Genomic DNA, 19,861 nt, shown 5'->3' on the forward strand with positions numbered 1-19,861 from the left:
TGGTTGATTGATCCTATTGAAGGCTATTTCAGATAAAATACCATTATATACTTTGGTCATTAAGAAAAAAAGACATACCCTTAATTGAGAAATAAAGATTGCTTTTCGATTGAAGGCTATCGCCACTTAGGCCAAAGGGGAAAATGACAATTCTTAAGCATAGATGAGTCAATCAGTGCTTCAGGGAGGAAAAAATTTCACATTCACCAGTGATAAAAGCTGAGAAAAAGACATTAGATAATGTGTTCTGTTTTAGAGGACTACATTTAAAATGTCTAACAAGAACATTAGCAAATGGCTTGGAGCTGCACATCCTGCCAAACCTCGACAGGGGGTGGATGGGGTCATTTGTGCATACAAGGGATTCTCTGACTCTTAACTCACCAAATGTTTCGGGGAGGTGAAGTGTCTGGAGGTCACCTTTCAGCCGAGTGCCTTTTGGTGTCCATGCTGTCTACTGGGGGTGTGCGATTATCCTCCTCAGGCCGGATCATGGCGTCTTAGAGTCAAACAGGGAGCAAGAGGGCAGAGGGAGAAGGAGAGGACAGAAGAGAATGAATTAAAGATGATTTGTCCAAATTAGGAAGTGGAACACCTTTAGCATACTGACTTTTTTTTTTTAGCATTTGTAATGGAAGGCAAGCTTAAACAGGTGGGAAAGACCATAACACTATGTCAGTAAAATTGGAGCCAAACTGCTCTTTCTCTCCAGAAAATCTACATTTGCCCCTCAAAGTAGAGCCAAAGGTCTTAAGTCAGCAACTAATTTGTATATCACTTCATGTATATACACTGCCAAATGGCTCATACTGCTCTCAGTAAAATCTCTCTTATACTTTATTTATGCAATATGTTTTAATCAAGGATCTACTCGAGTAGTATAGCTATCATTCCCCACTGAATAATATCTGTCAAAGGGAAGAATGGCATGTCTTCATGTCTAGGGAAGTGTTCATGCCTTATATAGTCTTGGTCTAGTAGAGTTGCCTGCTGCACATAGCTGGATCTAGCCAGGGGCTAAGGAAGCAGACCTTATGAGAGCTCATTAAAACAAGTCTTCAAGTCTTAAGAGACAAATATGAATGTACAACAAAAAAACAGAGCTTGCCATTAAAAATAATCAAAAGTAATGGAGCAGTTCCCAGACCGGAAAAAAAGCATTTATTAAAAACGGAAGTCATAGCTAGCTTGGATGGGTAAATTAAAAAGGATGACAGCCATTGCAGGGGCTCAATACTAATATTCAAACACCCCCAGTATTGTGAATAAAGTAGCACACTTCTCTTCGTACTACACTTACAAATTACACCTCAAAAGGTCAATCGTGGAAATATTTCTCTTCTAATGGGAAGTTCAATGACATTTTGGGGCGAGGTAGATTCTCTTTGCATTGACATCTTTTTTTAGTAACGCTGACATTATCACTGGCTGCATGACGACTAAACTGAAAACACACCAATTTAAATAAAAAATCCACAACTGTTTTCTAGCATTCTATGAAAAGGAAATCTAACAAGATGGAGTACCTCATCCTAATACTGACGAACTCATTTGGCCTATCTGCTCCACATTTTCGCTGAGTCTGCAGGGGCGTTCTCAAGTGAGCCATAAAGAGGACTGAACAAGACAATTACCATTTTCAAGTTTCCACTTTAAATCCGTAACAAGACTTGATCTGAGTCTCAGTTTGCACAAAATACCCTATGAATGAGGGGGGCTTTTCCCACAGTAATATGAAATGGTAATTATCCAGATAGAGTGTGAATGTGAATGTACAATAGCTCATTGCCAATATGAAACAGAAATGTGTCATACAGTACACGTAAGGGCCACTCCTTTAAAGAAACAGATAAAAGGTCAAGTAATTATATAAGCTTTAGTTCTCAGTCTCACAGCGAATTACTCCGAAGAAGAAAGTCTTGAAGTGCTCATTTTCAAAACTCCAACTGTGAGGAATAAGAATAGAAACTCAAACTCCTGTTACTTGTGAGACTGGGAATCTGGACAGCACAGGGGCAAATAACAAAACAACTGCACTAAAATCTGCAGGATTTGAGGGTTGGGAGGATATGGTGACTCTCACAGCAGGGTGCATGTTCAAATTTGTGACAATATGAGGATTTTAATTGTTTCGCATCAGCACCATTAATTGAGTTTGTATATTAAGTCCTTCAAAAACTTTTGCTAGAAAATCATCAGTAGTGACCTCTAATTGAAAGTAATTAACACAGGAAATCACTGTAGCATCACATGCTGTAGCAAAACTTTCAGCAAACAGTATGTTTACTTCTAAATTCTTATATGTAAATGTGATGTTTCTTTAATATATGCATACATGGAGAAATATGTCAGTTGTGTTCATGCAGTTCAGAATTAGTGGGAAATATCTGATTATGCTAACCTAGCTGAAATTATTAGGTCTTTATAAAAAACATTAATGGCTTAATTTTTTGTTATATATAAAATGTCGGCATTTTATTAAGTGTCATGTCAGATGTGTTGACCATATTCCATTTAATGTATTTTACTTTACAGTCAAAATATAATCAGCACCTGGCGGTTACTGGGTGTAAATATAACAACTTAGCTTAATGTAAGAATTATTTTGCAACCAGTTTTAATATAGTATTGTGTAAATCTCCAATTAGTAAGCACTTCTGTTATAACTAAACCAAGTAAACCTCTACATGCATTATGCAACAGCCAGAGTTGTTGATGAAAAGAACCACCTGGTGACTTCATGTGTATTAAAGGAGGCACACAGGAGTCTACAGTCACCTTATGCCAACAGAGGGGATTCACCATTGCAGCATAAGGCCACAGTGGCAACAACTAAAACATGATGGTCAGGATTGTGCAGATTAAACCCTGCAAATCTCACTTTCACTCACAGTCCCACTTCTCTCTTCCTCTAAAATGGAGCCCCTTATCTCGCCTAGCAATGGTCCAATATAAATCTACGAGCAAAGCTCTTCAAATTTATTGGCCGCAAATACATTGATATCACCTTTCACTGACTGTTTATCCATCCCTGTGAGCGCAGCAAAGCGAGAACAACTACACAGACCCTAAAAAACTGGCCTTGATTAATGTCTTTTGGGATTTATATTATACGAGTCAAATACCCAGTGTCGGGTTGATTTAAGACCTGGGAGTTCTGTTGGGGTATGATAAAAATGGAGCTCAAACTTCATTGAATGCTTAGCAAAAAGGGGAAGAATGTTTACTGAGCCCACTTCTGATATTAACTATAGAGCAACATCTTAACCTTGCAGCAAATACTTCATCTCACCGTGGTAAATGCTACAAATGACTCAGTATCTAATCGCACACTTGTAAGGGCATTGCAAGAGCCTCAGTGAGCGTCTTACAAATCGCTTTTTTTGATGAAGTGATAGTGTGGAGGAGTGTATATTGTCTCCAGCTGTAAGACTGCATACAGGAATGTGTAGGAGCAAGGCAGTTAGTTTGTGAGTGAGTGAGCGAGTGAATGAGTGAGGGGGGGGCAGAGACACAGAGAAAGACAGACAGAAAAGGACAGAAAGTGTGTTTCTTATGGTTGAACTGCAATTGAGATTCAGCCAAGGTCATCCTCTTACTTATGACATACATGGAGCCAGACTGAGCCTCTCACTTGGACGCTCTCCATCTGCTCCCACTGATAAGACCGGCTACTTCATGTGCAGCAAGCAGACACCACGGCTCTGCAGTGTGTGGATATAGTGTGATTAAAACCACATTAAGATTTTTTTGGATTGCAATAAAGAAAGCAGTTTTCTCATATACATATATTTTTAAAAAGAAGGGCTTCAATTTCTAGTTTAGATGTCATGATATACTACATCTACAAAGATACAGGACTAAAATAATGACTTCTTTGGTGCACATTTCGAATATTTGCGTGTAAATATGTAATGATGTACTGAGGTAAAAAAAAATGTGCATCTACAAGCTACTGTCAAACAGAGGAAGCTCATTGTAGTCACACCTACTGCTCAGTGGAGAATTATTTCGCTCAAGGACCTTCCAGCCACAAAGTTGGACCAGGATATTCGGTTAATTGGTTTATGCATGTCAGTTGGGAAACTCAATTGCAGGATATCAAAGAGGCCTGAAACAGCTTAACCGAGATAAGACCTTAACTGGACTACGTGGACTGCCAAAAGCCCACATATCTTTCATCTGTGTCTTTTACAGTTCATGTAAAATAGGAGATTAATAGGTGTAAACCAGCAGGACGGCTCTGCTTTCTCTTGATCAATACTCAGTCACCACCCTGCGTGCCAGTGCTTGCCTTCAAATTAATCAGAGAAAAGAAAAATATATCTTTCTGGCAACATTTCAGTTTTGATTTCTTTTTGTGTGTGTGTTTTGTCAAGAACCACATGCATTTAAGACCTGGGCTTGATTAAAAACAAAAGCTCAAGAGAAAGAGAAATATGGGTGATAATAAAAACGGGTGAGGCATTGCTGTTTATGGCAACATGTTGGTGCCAGTCCTAAACAAATGCATGATGATCGTAACAGATTACACGGTGCTTAAGGGAGTAGCAATAAAGTAATGAAGAGTCATGTTTGTTGTACTGGGAGGATGGTTTGTTTTTTGCAAACACTTACACGTGATTCTGCAATTAAAATGAACCGACTCTGTATGCAGATTACAGTCAGTTGTCTGTACATGTCTTTCAGCTTGCATATCGCAACAAATTGTGTATTGGTGCATCACACAAACAGAAACTGGTTTCATACATCAATAAACCAGACACTTTGAGAGCAACATGGCCACAGGCACAATGTTTCCTTCATTAAACTTTCACATTGTTAAAATTTGTAAATTTGTGAGCCATCTGCTAAAACACTGCAGTTTCCAAACACACACAAACACACCTCCTCCCCCAGTGGTCTTCTAAAGGGCTATATACAAAACTTCAAATGAATGGCCAAACTCCAGGCATGCCTCTGTGACGCCCAAGCAGTTCACGGGCTGATCACCATAACTACAGCTGATCTCAACATGCAATGCTTCCTTAAATGAGCCTTAGCCCATGGAGGTGGACCAATTGGAAGGAAATGAGGCCAAATTGATTGGGAAACAGATGGAAGAGAAGCAGCCACTATAAAGCCCATGAGGCTGTAAAGGAAGGAAAGAGACGAGGGGTGAAAAAGAAAATGAAAATGAGAGAAAGAGAGAGCGAGAGAGCAAGAGAGCGAGAGCGGATAACTTGAAATAAAGGCCAGATAAAATGAACTATGGAACATTACTTTTAAAGGCTTATAACAGAATAACACACTTTCTTCCTCAAAATCAATTAACCTAAAACGGAGAACTATATTTGTCTAGGTATCCGACATTGAAAGAGCAAAACTTTGAGCAGTGATATTCAGATCTGTAAGTAACAAATTTTAACACAAGTCATCTGCTTCAACTTAAAAAAAAGTGATCTGTAACATTGTTATTTGTGGTGTATTCTTGTGTAATCTTTCCAAGACACAAGAGAAAAACAGAGAGGCCTTGAAAATATGCCAAATTCTCCTCTCACATTTAAAAGTCATCTTTCTAAAGAGTTCCGTTACAGAGACAACATCTCCACTGTCACGGCCAATTTTATGACAGATTGAAGACTCATCCAATTGTCTTTTTTTGTCAGACATATCAGCACTGACGGTAGAACAGGTCTTTGTGACCTCACAAAAAAATGGAGTGAGTGCTAGGCAGCTCTTCAAAGGCACAACCCGTGATCCAAATATAAACACAGAGGTCACGCTACCACAGAGATTCAAAAGCAACCTGCTCTCAAATTGACGGATCCTTTAACATGTACTAATTCTAGACAGCAACTAAGTCAAAGTTATTAATTTTGTCAGAAGCTGTTTGTCAGCTTCATGAGCCAAATCCTTCAATTTTAAATGTGAATTTAGCTGAATTGTGGTCAAACACAGCCCAGACAAACAAATCTGGACTGACAGATTTGTACTTTTGCAAGGACTATGAAAGCTAACTTAAAAGGTACACTGTGGAGCTTTTGACCACTGGTATGCTATGGGGCAAAACTTTCAACTGGATTTCTGATTTGTTTCTATCATGCAGCCGTATGAGGATGTTAGTGATGTAATGATACACTCAACTCACGATTAGATACAATTCACAATACCAGGATTACAATATATTTTCTCACTTATTATGACACAAATTATGACTGAAAAAGATTACTTTATTTCTCAGACAAACAAAATATATTTTCTCTTTCTTTATTCATCAAAGTACAGAATCTGTTTTAATTCTGAGGTAGGAACTGTACAAAAAAAAAAAAATTCCTTTTCTTTGTAAAACTGAAACTGATGTCTGTGAGCCGTGATAGAGCTACTGACGCATGCCATGTAAGACATCAAACAAGCCTTCCGCTGTCTATAAAGAGTGTCACGATTAATTTTCTATCACACAATTTGGATCTTCACATATTTGTATCGCGATTTAACTGGCAAGCGATTATGTCTTTACAATCCCAGAGGACGCATTGACAGTGATTGACAGTTTGCAGACAGTGGCAGGCAAAGAAGCGTGACGATGCTGCAGCAAAAGCAAGGAAGAAGACTGCAGACTGGCAAACATGGATGCAAACAATGCAGGGTTTAAAATATTCTGAATATCAGCTCTGCAGAGGAAATGCACACGAGTTACACTGAATGTAAACATAACTTTGTTTGTTTTCTTTGGCCTTTGCATCCAGGCCAGGTCTTTCGGAACAGTTACATATGATGGTTATGGCTTTGACAACAATGACCCTTTGGTGCAAGTGATGCCGACATTGAAACGATAGCTGATTGTGTGCACAATAACCGGCTCTTGAAATGTACTGGAATACCTGCTGGGTTGATACAACATCTATTCTGAATGGCCACTCAGATAAAAACCTTTTGTCACCAGAGCAAATGACTCACGGCTGTATTAATGAATCTCCTGTGTTGAATTGGGGCAGGCAAACACACACACACACACACACACACACACACACACACACACACACACACACACACACACACACACTTATCTAGCTGAGTTCTCAGTCGAGGTCAGTGGATTACAATCTATCTTGTAGGGCCGGATATGAAAGCTTCATATAAATCTCTATATACTGTATGGGGGTACAGCAGAAAAGTCAAAATACAAGCACTTTACTTCCACAGTGGAAATGTAGCGGCTGAGGATGTCAGGGTATTATATAGTTACATGATTTGCTCTGTCCAAGTAAGAGGTATAGCTGTTATTATATACACTTAGAGGAACAGGGAATTGCATCAAGAGAGCTATAGGAGAAGTGATAAAAAGAAGAAAACAGAATATGAGCCTTGGTAAAAAAAAAAAAAAAGATCTCAGGAATGTGCCACTTCATTGTGAATTACTTCTAACTTCAAGTAAGCCTCTGTACTACAGGATACTTCATGCCATTGCTGCGTTTAGATGCACCGTCTACTGTATGTCTGCCACCATTAAGAGCCCATTGATCCTGGTGAAGTAGACAATGAGACAGTGTCAGATAATGACAGGTCTAAACCCAGCCAGGTCAAATTACAGTCAAACATATTCACATAAAGTGCTTTAAATAAACAGGTTGTTCGCAGAGTGCAAAGTGCATGAGTCATCAGTGGAGGGATGAGACTTGAATGGGTTGAGTGTGAATTAAAAATCCAAGCGTGGTCTCCACATCATTAACCCTTTGGAGCTCCTCTGACCTTAGATCTTCATTTGATCTCATCATGTTTTGTAAGTGTGGAAGTGGAATGGGGTGAGGGTGCGGGGGCGCCCCTTTGATGTTGTAATGCTAAATTTCTTTTATCTCTCGTGGAGCGTTTGAGACCAGGCCGGCTGTCCAAAAACTCAATTAGAGCTACTGTGAATGTTAGCCGACAGCATAAGAGGAGGCGTGAGGTGCGAACGGCACAGGGGGAAAAAAATAAATGCAACTATTAGTACAAATGGGACCACAAACTGAGCAATACAAACAAAAAGACCACATTTTTAAGATGAAAACTGCTCTCTTAAACGGCAGGGGACAAATCACGAAAAGGAAAAAAAAAAAATCAACAGCAAACTGCACCAGCTCTGTGTCTGGTAGCAAGATGACCAAAGAACAGCCAAATTTCTGTTTATGAGATGCTCTGACTGTGTGATATCCTGCTGGTGAACAAATACACTTTTCACTGAAGTTCATGTTAATGGTTAGTATTGTGTTTAATGGCTAATTGGAGGCAGCTTGCTTGACAAATGATGTGTATCCTCGCTGCACAGAGTGAAATTCCTCAGCCCATTTAACCAGCTGTCATCCAGGACTTCATCACCACAAATACCACAAAGTAGCATAAAAGAATTCAAGATCCCAGAAGCTCAAAGCTCTTAGCATGTTCATTCAGCCAAAACTGTGTGGGTTGTTTTCTGCCCCTGTGAAGTATATTATACCTAAGAGACAAGGTGGAAAGAAAAGTGGGGGGGGTGGAATAAGGAGGTTGGAAGGGGTGACAGGAAGAAGAGCTGGAATATGTGTCTGCGTGTCTTTGCATCTGTGTGCTGTGTATATTCACAGGACTGGCAGACCCCCCCTGCATTCTTTCATGACTGTGAAAAGATGCACTGCAAGCTTAGCTGAGGAGGGAGGAAAGTAGAGAAGAGGGGGAGATGTGGGGGTAAAAGAAGTAGAGGCATGGCTTTTTACATTAGGCCTTTCATCTCTCTCCTGCCATCGGTCATCAGAAATGGGAGAACACCGACTCCCAAACACTGTGCTTCGTTCCAATTCCATTTAGCTCAGGACCGGCTGAGACACAAAAGAATGAGAAAATAAAGAAGGCTAAATTACAGTGTCCCAAAAGGAGAAAAGGAATTATTCATGCACAAAGGAATTTAACTGCATTGTCCTAGCGCCAGTACCAACAAAAGAATATTCTTGGTTTTCAAATAAAGATGGTCTTCCATCAGGCAAAAGCTATTTCTAACGTTCATCTTGCAAGCCCAATAATAGTAATAGTCATGAAATGCTTCCTGTGGATGCCGTAGTCCAAAAGCAGAGGCGAAAAATCTAGGCAAAAGGTCATCATTAACAACATCAGGAGAACCAACTTATGATGAACCCCAGCTCCATTGGTTTCTTAAATCAAAGCACAATGTATGTCTCACGCAAACAAACATACAAATGAAGACAAAGTCTTTTCTCACACATCAGTGAGACTTACTGGGTGATTTTTAATATGTCGGAGCCATAATTTGACATGCAGAATGCTGAGAAGTGTTTGTGTTTTCAAGGAATCACTTCAAAGAGAACTGTACGTTAACCAGCGTTGTGAAAACTTGCCTTTAGAAATCATGGGAACAACATCTTTGGGCCATTTGTTTGCCTTTTCACAAGTTATTTGTCCAGTTTGACCTTTTTAATGCTGCACAAACAGTAAGTCATAAACAGTGAGAGGCAAACTCAGGACTTTCACTAAGGGAATACACTGAAAGATGAGCAATAATGGAGGCGAGAGCTGAGCTGTATCCGTGCACCATTTTTGAGAAAGTACATTTAAGCGTATAATTGTGGAGACAGAAGACAAGTTAATTAAATAGCTGTAAAGAACACACAACTTCCCAGTAATCCTGAAAACTAAAAGAATATACAGTATGTTCACCACCAGATACAGTGCCGTATTCTAACTGACACCAGTGATAAAACAGCAAACAGGTATTCTTTACGCCCCCCCCCCCCAAAAGCTGCGGTGAACGACATGTATGACAGCTGATGAGTTATTACCAATTGGGCCAGCTGTGTCTCCATGCCTGTGTGACTGAGGGAGGGGGGACAGAACAGCTGAGCCTCTGACACAGGAGATGACAAAGAGAGAGACAAGCAGCAGCATTGGAAAAATGTTCTCCTCAGGACCACAGACGGAAAAACAGAAACAAAAAGAGAAAAAGATATTTTAAAAAATGAGCCCTGCAGCTGGTGAAAATAAAAAAAACAGGAGTAAGTTTACAGACTACCAGGCTACCTACTGACTTGTGTTAAATGGAGCAGTCAGCTTTTCTGTTTCGAAAACATGTGGCCACAACATAAGCAGCATTAACCTTAAAGATACACTCAGTGGAGATCAGATGAGTTTCAAAACATCAACAGTGAATGGAAACTTATTATACTCATCTGAGAGTATCTTTTAGTGCTAAACAAAATTACAAAGTGCATCATTCTGTCGATTTATTTTATTTTGCAGCTGTCTCATTGTCCAGTGGGATGCCAATGAGCAGCCCTATCTGTGGGGCACAATTTATTATCCAGTGAAGAGATAATGATGCTGAGGTACATGCTAATGTCTCCACAATAACTATACTCTGATTTCAACTGGGCATTAATGAGGGATTTTGGAATAGCAATCCAGGCTAATTAAAACACACCACTTCATCAGAGAGAGACACTCTCGCTCTTCTTGGTGGTGCCTCCTCTATTTGACTAAAATACATCTTCTACAATAGTGCATCCCAACCATTATCCCTTTCAATTGAACTACCCCTTTATCGACACAACCCTTCATGTTCAAAATGTGCTCATTTGAACTGGATGTTATTTAACACTCAATTATGTAAAGGTGGGTGATACAATAACTTTTTCATACAATTGAACTGTCAACTGCAGAAGTACCCCTTGTTGGGAACCACTATTCTATAACATATAGCCTATTTAGGGTTTGAGAGGGTGCTTTTACCTAAACAAATTAGCACCTACAGCAATGCTCTATTGAGCACTGTAAAACAGAAATAATCTGTTGTTCAAAGCCTGAAAATACCTGCAGCACAGACGAACAGGAGGTCGGGGGGATAATGAGAGACATTAAAATGATAAAAATGCATAACACAATCAAAACAACAGGCTTCACAGAGCACAGCGTAACAGCCTTATTAGAAAACACCCATCCTGTCAACACATAAACGGATCCATAGTTTGCCGTTTGGAGTGAAACAAATATAGAGAGGCTCATGCTCCTGCACTTCTTTGTTCCTTCTCTGCTCTGCTGGATCAAGAGTTAATTCTGCTCAGAGTGACTGTGGGCTGCAAGTGACAGCAGTGAATTAATGATTCATTATGCCCAGTGTAAGCAAATAGTGATCCGGTGATGGAGGAAAATGGATTTACACACATCCAACGCCAACCATGACATCTATTCAGCTTTTAAAAAATATTCAGATACCCGCATAGAAGAATTCAAAAGCAGCACTGGTTTGTAAAAACCACACGGAAATAAAAACCAGAACATGGCAAATGTACCAAATGTGCTGTTCAGATCCACACATTTTTTGAAAACTACTTCTTAAGAAATGTGAAACCCAAAAACTTTGACATTCCTAATCATTCATTATAAATGTGATATGCCGCTTGCTCGGCCTGGGGCTTTTCTTTAAAATGATTTTTCCATTTTCTTTTCATTCAGGCCGGTCACTTGAGTCCTTACTACATCTTAGCCTTACCATATGTTCAGAGGTACAAGATGAAATATAAAAAAGTTAAGACTTTGTTAAGAGTCTGCAAGGTGTTTAAAGCTATGGAGGACACTATAAAAATTTGATGGTTCATGTCAAAAATATTTCTCCAGTGCAGGATTATTAATGCAGAGAAAACTGCACAATTGCAGAACGTGTAGTACATGCATATTCCATTAAGAGACACGTCGCTGGTTTTACTGTTGATGTGCTTTAGGGCAATTTGTGTCAAACACATCAGACTATTTTTTCTGGTTCGGAACTTGTGGCGTAGGTATAATATGAGGTTCACACATGTGAGTCTACAAACCTCTTAATCTCCTGTGTCCACAGATCACATCAAGGCTGTAAATTCAGCCGAGCATCACAGATTAGAGTCTTGCTTCTCTAGTTTCTATTTTAGGGAGAGTGTTGTTCAAGTTCAAATGTTATATCATCCCTTCCTCCTACCTTTTCCCAGTCCGCCTTTCCTCTCCATCTTTGTCATGACCCAAAGGAGTAGCATGTGTGAATTATCAAATTAAGTCGAATTCATGTTTAAGTCGAGCAAAGGTAATATAGGGTGCTGGGAGCTTGTAAATCTCCAGAGCACCACCAGCACCAACATGTTTTTGCCCTATGAGCTTGTGTTAGAGTACAAGAAAGCTTAATATCAGTGCTGACAGCTAAAAAAAAAATTAAATAAGACACCAGCAGATGCTACAATCTTTCAAACTCCAGAGGCGTGAAGTTTAAAATGGATGGTCTTATTCAGGCAGGACTTATGAGCAAGTTAAATATGGAGCCACTGATATCTAGCACTCTTATGGATGTACAGTGAACCATCTGCATATGTCATTCTGATGGATGAGGCGGGAGCAGAGATCGAATGACCTCGCTGTTAAGACAAGCCCTGTGTTAGGTTGGGCCCGCGCTGTCACTTTCACTGACTGATGGTTGCATTGAACGCGAACACACCTGGACAATCACAACGACAAGACTCCGATAATGGCAAAGAGGGATTTTGTGAAGTGGGCATGCATTTTTTTGTAGCATATCTATCAAAGAGAAAGTAGGAGAGTAGAAAAAGTCGTAGGAGAATAAATGCTGTGAGTCTGTGTACTAGACTAAATTTAAAAACTATTCCCCAGCAGCACTCTGCGCGTAAACAAATTCTGTGCATATTAAGAGATGAGGGATTTCTTATTTCATTCCCCTGCAGTGCTCAGAATTATGTTACTATGAAAGAATTGATTTTCTCTCAGACATCCAGATCTCCAAAGACTGCAGAAGTCACCACAGAAGTAAATCAAATAAGGTAAGGGATTTATTAAAAACACCCCCCAAAATCTCCTAATAGCTAGACTTTCAAAGCTGATTCAATAAACATATGACATAATTAAAACCTCTTTTCATACTACTTTCGTACTTCCATCATATCATTCATGGCATACTTCTACTACAAAAATGAACTAAACCAACTAAACTAAACCACCCCTACAGTCACAGAAACAAGTATTAAATTGTTGCCAATCAAATGGTGGAGATGTAAGGATAACAAACGTACATAACTAGACAGAAAATGCTTTGGAAACAGTTTTTGAATTTGTTCTGTAGAAGGAAGAAAAGTAACTGCAGTTCCAGTGGAAAAACTGCCTCGGATTCAGCCGTCTGCATCACGAATTGTCATTTCATTTTTTCATGGCTCTTTGACCAATTTTACAAAGAGACAAATTAATTCTTATTCAAGCTCCCGGTCTCTTATACACTGAGTTGAAAATGTGATTCAGTGAATATATTTGGTTGGGGGATCTCGGGAAGCTACAGTTTCCACAGTCTGGTCCAGTTTTGCAGGGATGTTGCGAGGATGGTTATACACACTGCAAACTAACAAACAAGTATGCTGCAGAGCCTGTTTGACAGCTTTTTACAAGAAGCATTAACCTATAACTCAGCAATCCTGTCAAAGCTGCAGGGATGCACGTCGTAGGCCTTTTGATCTTAAAGACTTACCCAGAAAACAGCTGCATCTGAAACCTTTGTCCAGACAATTTGTTCCGATTAAATAATCTGATTAAATCACAACTATGTCTTAAGCGTTTTGACAGATTTCTCATTTCACCCTTCAGCAGCTCTTAGACATATTCAGCAAGGAGACAAATAAATTTTGGTTTAGACACCTGGCGCTGCAAAGACTGAAAAGAGTCAAAACATATGAGTGGAGGAATTTCGCCTGTCTGGAGTCTCCAGCTCACATCAGTATTCTTGCCTTGTTAATGTTACTGTTCAGTGACAAAGCATTTCATACAAGAGCCAAGCTGTATCAGTCCCAAGTCCACCAAGCCACTAGTGATTAAAACACAGATTTGGCAGTAATATGATTAACTTTCTTCACATTAGCAAAAAGATAGTGCTTGGAAACTAACCATGGAATTAAGAAGGAACCCAAACACTGGATTGGGAGCAATGTAAATAACCTCTGTCATATCCTGATTATGATATATGCACAGCAAAGTGCTGTACTCAAACTTCCTGCCAAAGCTGAGATACAATAAAAGGGGTCATTACCAAACCAGGGATATGACTCAGAGTCTGTTTCACTTGCTCTCCAAAGAACTGTCGATCATTGTTAACTCATTATATCTCCTCAGATCCTGATATGTACCGTATAAATAATAAACATAGAGGCAGCAAAGAGGTCACAAGGTTATCCCACTCCCCTGGTGGTTCTCAGCAGTTAAGGATTAAGCAGGATATGACTGATGTAATGATAGGAGCTTAAGGAAAATAAGGCAGTTGACTACAAAACTCTAACTGCCCCTCAACATCTCGGCTGAAAAAGAGATTTAATGAGATTAATTTAAAGAGCTTTAGAGAGACTAATCTGGATAAAAGAGTGCTTAAATAAACATGAACAGCAAAGAGGAAGGAACAAAGAGGTGGCATAGCCTGAGATAAGTTTACTCAGGGTCATCGACAACATGTAGCCTTTTAAATAAAACGTCATTGGCATTGAGTGTGAGTGGAGAAGAGTTGCAGCAATTTATCCTGCCAGCTCAAAGCCTTCTGTAATCACACCCCCACTATTTACAGTATTTATTGCATTGCTAGATTGCAGTGCCATAGTGGAAGTTTTAATTATTTATGCCACTTATTATGTAATATTAGCATCTGTAAAAGTGTTCTGACAGCATACATTTTGTTCGTAGAGAAATTAAACAATCCTGGTCACTTGCTTGTTTCTTTCAGTCCATTTATCTCAGTGGCGACGGGTATGAGAGTTTCACCAGAAGTTAGCATTGCTGTCTGCCACGAGAGCTTTTTTAAAACTATTGCTGGGTGGCACAAATGGAAATCAAATACAAAAATATGAATGACTTTTGCATTAGGCTCAGAGGCCCTGTTTAGTGCTAAACAGCAAACATTAGCATGCTCACACGCAAAGATAGTGAACATGGTCAATAGGCCTTTGTAACCTGACTGCATCCCTAGTCATATTGTATACCTATTTAACAATGGAACACACATTAGGCGCTAACAGCTACCGCGACAAGTCGGTCCCAACTGCCTGTTTTTATAGGAAACATAAATCTGCAGAAACAAAGCTTTCCGTTTCACATGGACTTTAAGGTGAATATGTTAGCATGCTGGTGTTAGCATTTAGCTCCATGCACCACTGTGCACCTGCACAGAGTTGCTAGTGCATAAATGAGAGCAACCCGGGTACTTTTGGCCTTTGGCCCTTTTGGCCATGCCACCATCCCCTTTTGGGTGAAAGTAGCCCCTCTAATTTGACTGGTGGTAAATGTAGATCCTGAGGTCTTTGCCAATTTAATACCATAAAATAACAATACTGTATTGCTTTAGGAGCCAAAATCCTATGGCCAACAAGGCAAACAATTATGTTGGGTCATTGCTGATTGATGATTTGCGTCATCATATAGAAAAAATAAAGAAATAGGGGTTGACGAGTGTCCTTTCAGTCTGCCTCCATCAAAGTGGATTGACCTGACAAACACAATTACTTTATTAAATCTCATATTTCTAACATCTGACTTTAGTTTTCTGTTTTAGTCATTTGTCCAACGTGACGTGACTGCAAACTAATTGATCGCTGTGGCGAAGCAGAACCGCCATTTGTGTTTCTTAATCAACCTTTTACTACGAGTCAACAGAAGAAGAAAACATGTTGGTTTTATCTCCACTTCCTACGTCACTTTATGCTGTTTACAAGGTTCATTATTAGAAGGTATTTCAGCTCAGTTTATGTGAATTATTAAGGTTAAAATACCCTCGGCTCCAGACTGTCAAACCAAAATCCATTTCAAAAGCGGGTGTTTCTGGTAGGGCCATATTGTTTTCAGCAAAAACTTCAGCTCCACCATCACTAAGACTCTTTACTGATTAATTTCAATCTACAGTTAAAATCGGCACACATAATTTACTTAGTAACATCAGTAACTCTTTGCGGATTGCCTAAAGCAACAGATCTTTTCATTTACTGGATGATTAGGAAAGTAAAAAAAATCATAAACTGGCCTTTTTTTATTGTTTGATATGCAAAATGCATGCAGCAGCTTCTAGGCATAGTACCACTAGGCACTTTTACAGCGCCAATTTCACCCAAAAGTGGGCGGGGTCGTTCTGAAGACAAGAAAATGACTGTCAAAATTCTTTGAACTTATTTATATAAACCTACCTAGACCTAGATTATTAGCAGATGGCTCACACATATCATTCCTTCTACTGTTTGCTGACTACAGGTACAGTATTTAAATAATTCTTACTTCCTACAAGCAGCTGTAGATGAAACTTTAGGTAATAATCAAACCTAAACCATTATTTTTTGAATAATGTTATTAAAAATGTAATTTGCTGGGATTTCAAATGTGTTTTACAATAAATATGCATATAACTTTATAACAAACACTATTCACTGGGCACACTGGGTACATTTGTGATAAGAGGTGGTCTGACTTGGCTGATTTGTAGACACAATTTCATGCCAAAATGGCTCACAAATATGCATTGTGCCTCCTAATCTATATGAACACAACATCAGCTGTGCTACTTCATCCTCCAGTACAAGCGGCTTTGTTTGCAGCAGCAAAGTTCCCAAACTAAAAATGAAATGCTGCTTCCACCAGCTTTGCTACTAAGCAGTAGCCTTGTTTGCCACTTTCATTTGAAGAGATCTGACCTCTATGCCGAATCCAGATTTTATAAATCAAGCTGACTTAACCATTGTATTTTCATGTTTACGCCATATATTTGTCTGACTAAATATTGATAAATAATAAGCTCCTGCAACTCCAGTGTGTTGCCTGTATATGCAATAAATATGCCCAGCCTGGGTTATGATTACATTTCAAAGAAACACAGAGGGTACTAAGCCAATAAACAGTTTTCTTTTTTTTCTACCAACATAACCCTGCCAAAAACCTTTGTATGGAAACAAGCCAGGCAATTCCATCCATCCTCTCTTGCTTCTGGCCTGCTTTTCATCCCAAAGACACAACTAAAGTTAATGCACTCTGGCTGTCTAGTTCTCCACCCAATCTCTCCATTGCTGTAATACCTCAGAATCTGATGATTTGAAACTGGATCGAAGGCTACAAAAATACTTCTACAACTTTTCCTTCACAAAGCTGTTCGATAAAGCCTGATGTTTGTTATTGCCAGAGGGTTTGCACAGCTGATAAGGACACATAAAAAACAGATGACCAATCCGAACACCTACTCCAGTCCTTCATGTCACTGCACTTCTATCACAAAGCTTTCATGTCATGCCAAGTTACACACATTCCTATGATGAGCTCGAGATTATTATCTCTTTGCTAAGTGGAAGTAATCCCCAAAGAGTTGTTAAAGGTTTACAAAGTGCCATCCACAAAACAGTGAGGAGTAAAAATACCAGCAAGGGTAAGCTGGCATTGCCTAATCATGCAACAGGGAGTGTTGCTGGTGCTAAATCAAAATTGTCATTTGCCATTACCTTCATTGGTTGTGGCACACACTGACGTTCAAACTTTATTTTCATTAATTCAACCTTTGGGGGGTGGCAATCATACTGCATCCTGCTTGGTTGCTATGTTGCTGAGTGGTGATGCTGCTATAAGTTTATTTTGATTTTCTGTATGCGTCTTCACACTGTCTGCACAGTGCACGAGGGGGCTAAAAATCACAGTAAATCCTTCACAGCTGAGGAGAGTAAATTTACTCCAGTACAGTTATGAGGTATTTCTACTTAAATAACTAACTTAAAATATTCTCATTTTATGCTACTTTAGATTCTTCTACATTTGAGAAGGAAATGATGCATATTCTGCTCCACTTCATCTGATAGAGAAGATTTTACATAAACATATGGATATGGTTATCAAATACAATTAACAGTTTAAGGTCCAGTGTGTACCATTGGGAGAAATGTAATATAATATTATATAATATATGTTTTCATTCGTGTGTAATCGCCTGAATATAGGAATCATTGTGTTTTCATTACCTTACAATGAGCCACTTTTATCTACAGACGCCGTGAACCGCCATGTTTATACACTAGCCCAGAATGGACAAACCAAACACTGGCTGTAGAAAAAAAAACAACGAATATAATTTTTTGTAGCAGTAGTTTGTTTTATTTTCTACCCCATTAATCATCTCACAACCCCTTAGATTTATCTTGTGAGGTATAATTTATCAGCGTAACAGTGCTTTGATGAATTTTGATTTGTGCAGTTTGTTAATGACCTCCACATAAAGAGAAAACAGATAAGTAAGCTTTAAGGCAAAACTTTCTATTTAGTTGATGGACTAAGAGGGTTTCACTTACTCTACCACCTTGTAATCAGGCTGCCGTCTGCTTGTTACTATTATGCAACACTTCAAATCCCCATAGGGACATTATACATCTGCGTCCCTCTTGTCTAATTCTGTCTCAGCCCTCAACCTGTCCAATAGAAGTACCCTACTGTGCAGCCAAACAGTGACAATAAAGTATTGAACCAAACACTTCCTAGACACACTGACAAGTAAGCAAATTGGGGTCAAATTATTTTCATACCCTTTTGTTGCTTTAGACTCATGTAAATGTCAGCAGAGGATTTGATTCGCTGGCCTGGAGCCTGTGGGTCTTGTTGGCTTGGATTAATTTTCCTCTACAGAGTTTAGCCAGAGGGCTCGCTCTACATCTTGCCTGCCTGGTACAAATTCTACAACTCTGTCTCTTTCTAAAACGTCAATCAAACTGAGGAAGGAGGAAGACTCAAAGACAGGTGCCGGTTTGAACTCTGTTAAAGAATGGGGCAAATTGTCACTCTTACACCTGCTCTAGGGAGGAAACTAACAGGTCAAAATTTAAAGTAGAGTTGTTCGTTTTACTTTACTTTGAACATGTCATTCTAACTTTGACATTTGGTGGGAACTAGGGAAGGTGATAATGTTGAGACGGGTATAAAGCTACACAATAGGGCATCCTTCAAGCATGATTTGCATTGCAGGCAGAACAAACAAACTTTGTTAAGACACATTAATCAGGGGATTTTGTATAATGAAAACCAGCTGTGTAAACAGTTAACCAGTTCCATAACTGTAACAATGAGTAAAAATCAATATTTGATCCCCTAAGCATGACTGCAGCATCTGCTCAAAGTCTTAATAGTACTATTTAGGGAAAATAAAAGACACAAAAGACATTTTTCTCAACAGCTTCATAAGGAGGACTAGTATGTTTAAAATGTGAAAATTGAATTAATAACTTAAAAAACAACTATTGTTGGGGTGTCTACATAAACTGTCACTCCTCATGCCTCAGTAGCAGATGAAAAGCACAACACATCAGACAGTAAGCTGAACACAGGTGTGGGATTTTAAACAAGAGAGCACACAGTATAGTTAGCTTTTAGAAATGCTGCTGTTTTGCACAGCAACTCTCCCCAAATCTTATCAAAAACACAGCTGGCAGCGACTCAGCATAGATATTAGCTCTAACAGGTTGCACAGCGGCCAATCAGCAACTACAAATCCCCTTGAAAAAGCACTCACTCTTTAAAACTGCGTCCCATGAGCTTGGCAACTATGTCCTTTATCTACATCCAGAGCTATGATCCTCTCTGTACACATAATGGACAGTCTATTCAGTCTCTCTCGTGCCATATGCTGCTTCACATGTAGTCTCTATTTGTCCTGATGTGGAAATTTTAATTGTGTGACAGGTGTTAAATAAAACAGTGGCAGAGAACAGCTTATACTTCACTCTAAATTACAGAGAGCCATTAACATACAAAGATTAGCTTAAACACCCGCTGCCCACATTGCTGTCACTTGTCCTAACCCTAAGGTGAAAACCTTGGACTAATCTGATATGGATCACCAAGTCCT

General features: G+C 39.2%; 1 protein-coding gene across 2 annotated transcripts in view; it reads right to left on the bottom strand.

The window, feature by feature from the left end:
• Positions 1–19,861, bottom strand: part of chrm3a (cholinergic receptor, muscarinic 3a) — a 77,437-nt gene that overhangs the window by 51,219 nt on the left and 6,357 nt on the right. For both annotated transcript variants that reach the window (XM_051377892.1, XM_051377902.1), the window contains exon 2: positions 385–499. The gene's annotated coding sequence lies outside the window, so the exon portion shown is untranslated. The remainder of the gene's footprint in view (positions 1–384; positions 500–19,861) is intronic.

Source organism: Dicentrarchus labrax, unplaced genomic scaffold (assembly GCF_905237075.1).
Source record: "Dicentrarchus labrax unplaced genomic scaffold, dlabrax2021, whole genome shotgun sequence".
Taxonomy (NCBI): Eukaryota; Metazoa; Chordata; class Actinopteri; family Moronidae; genus Dicentrarchus; species Dicentrarchus labrax.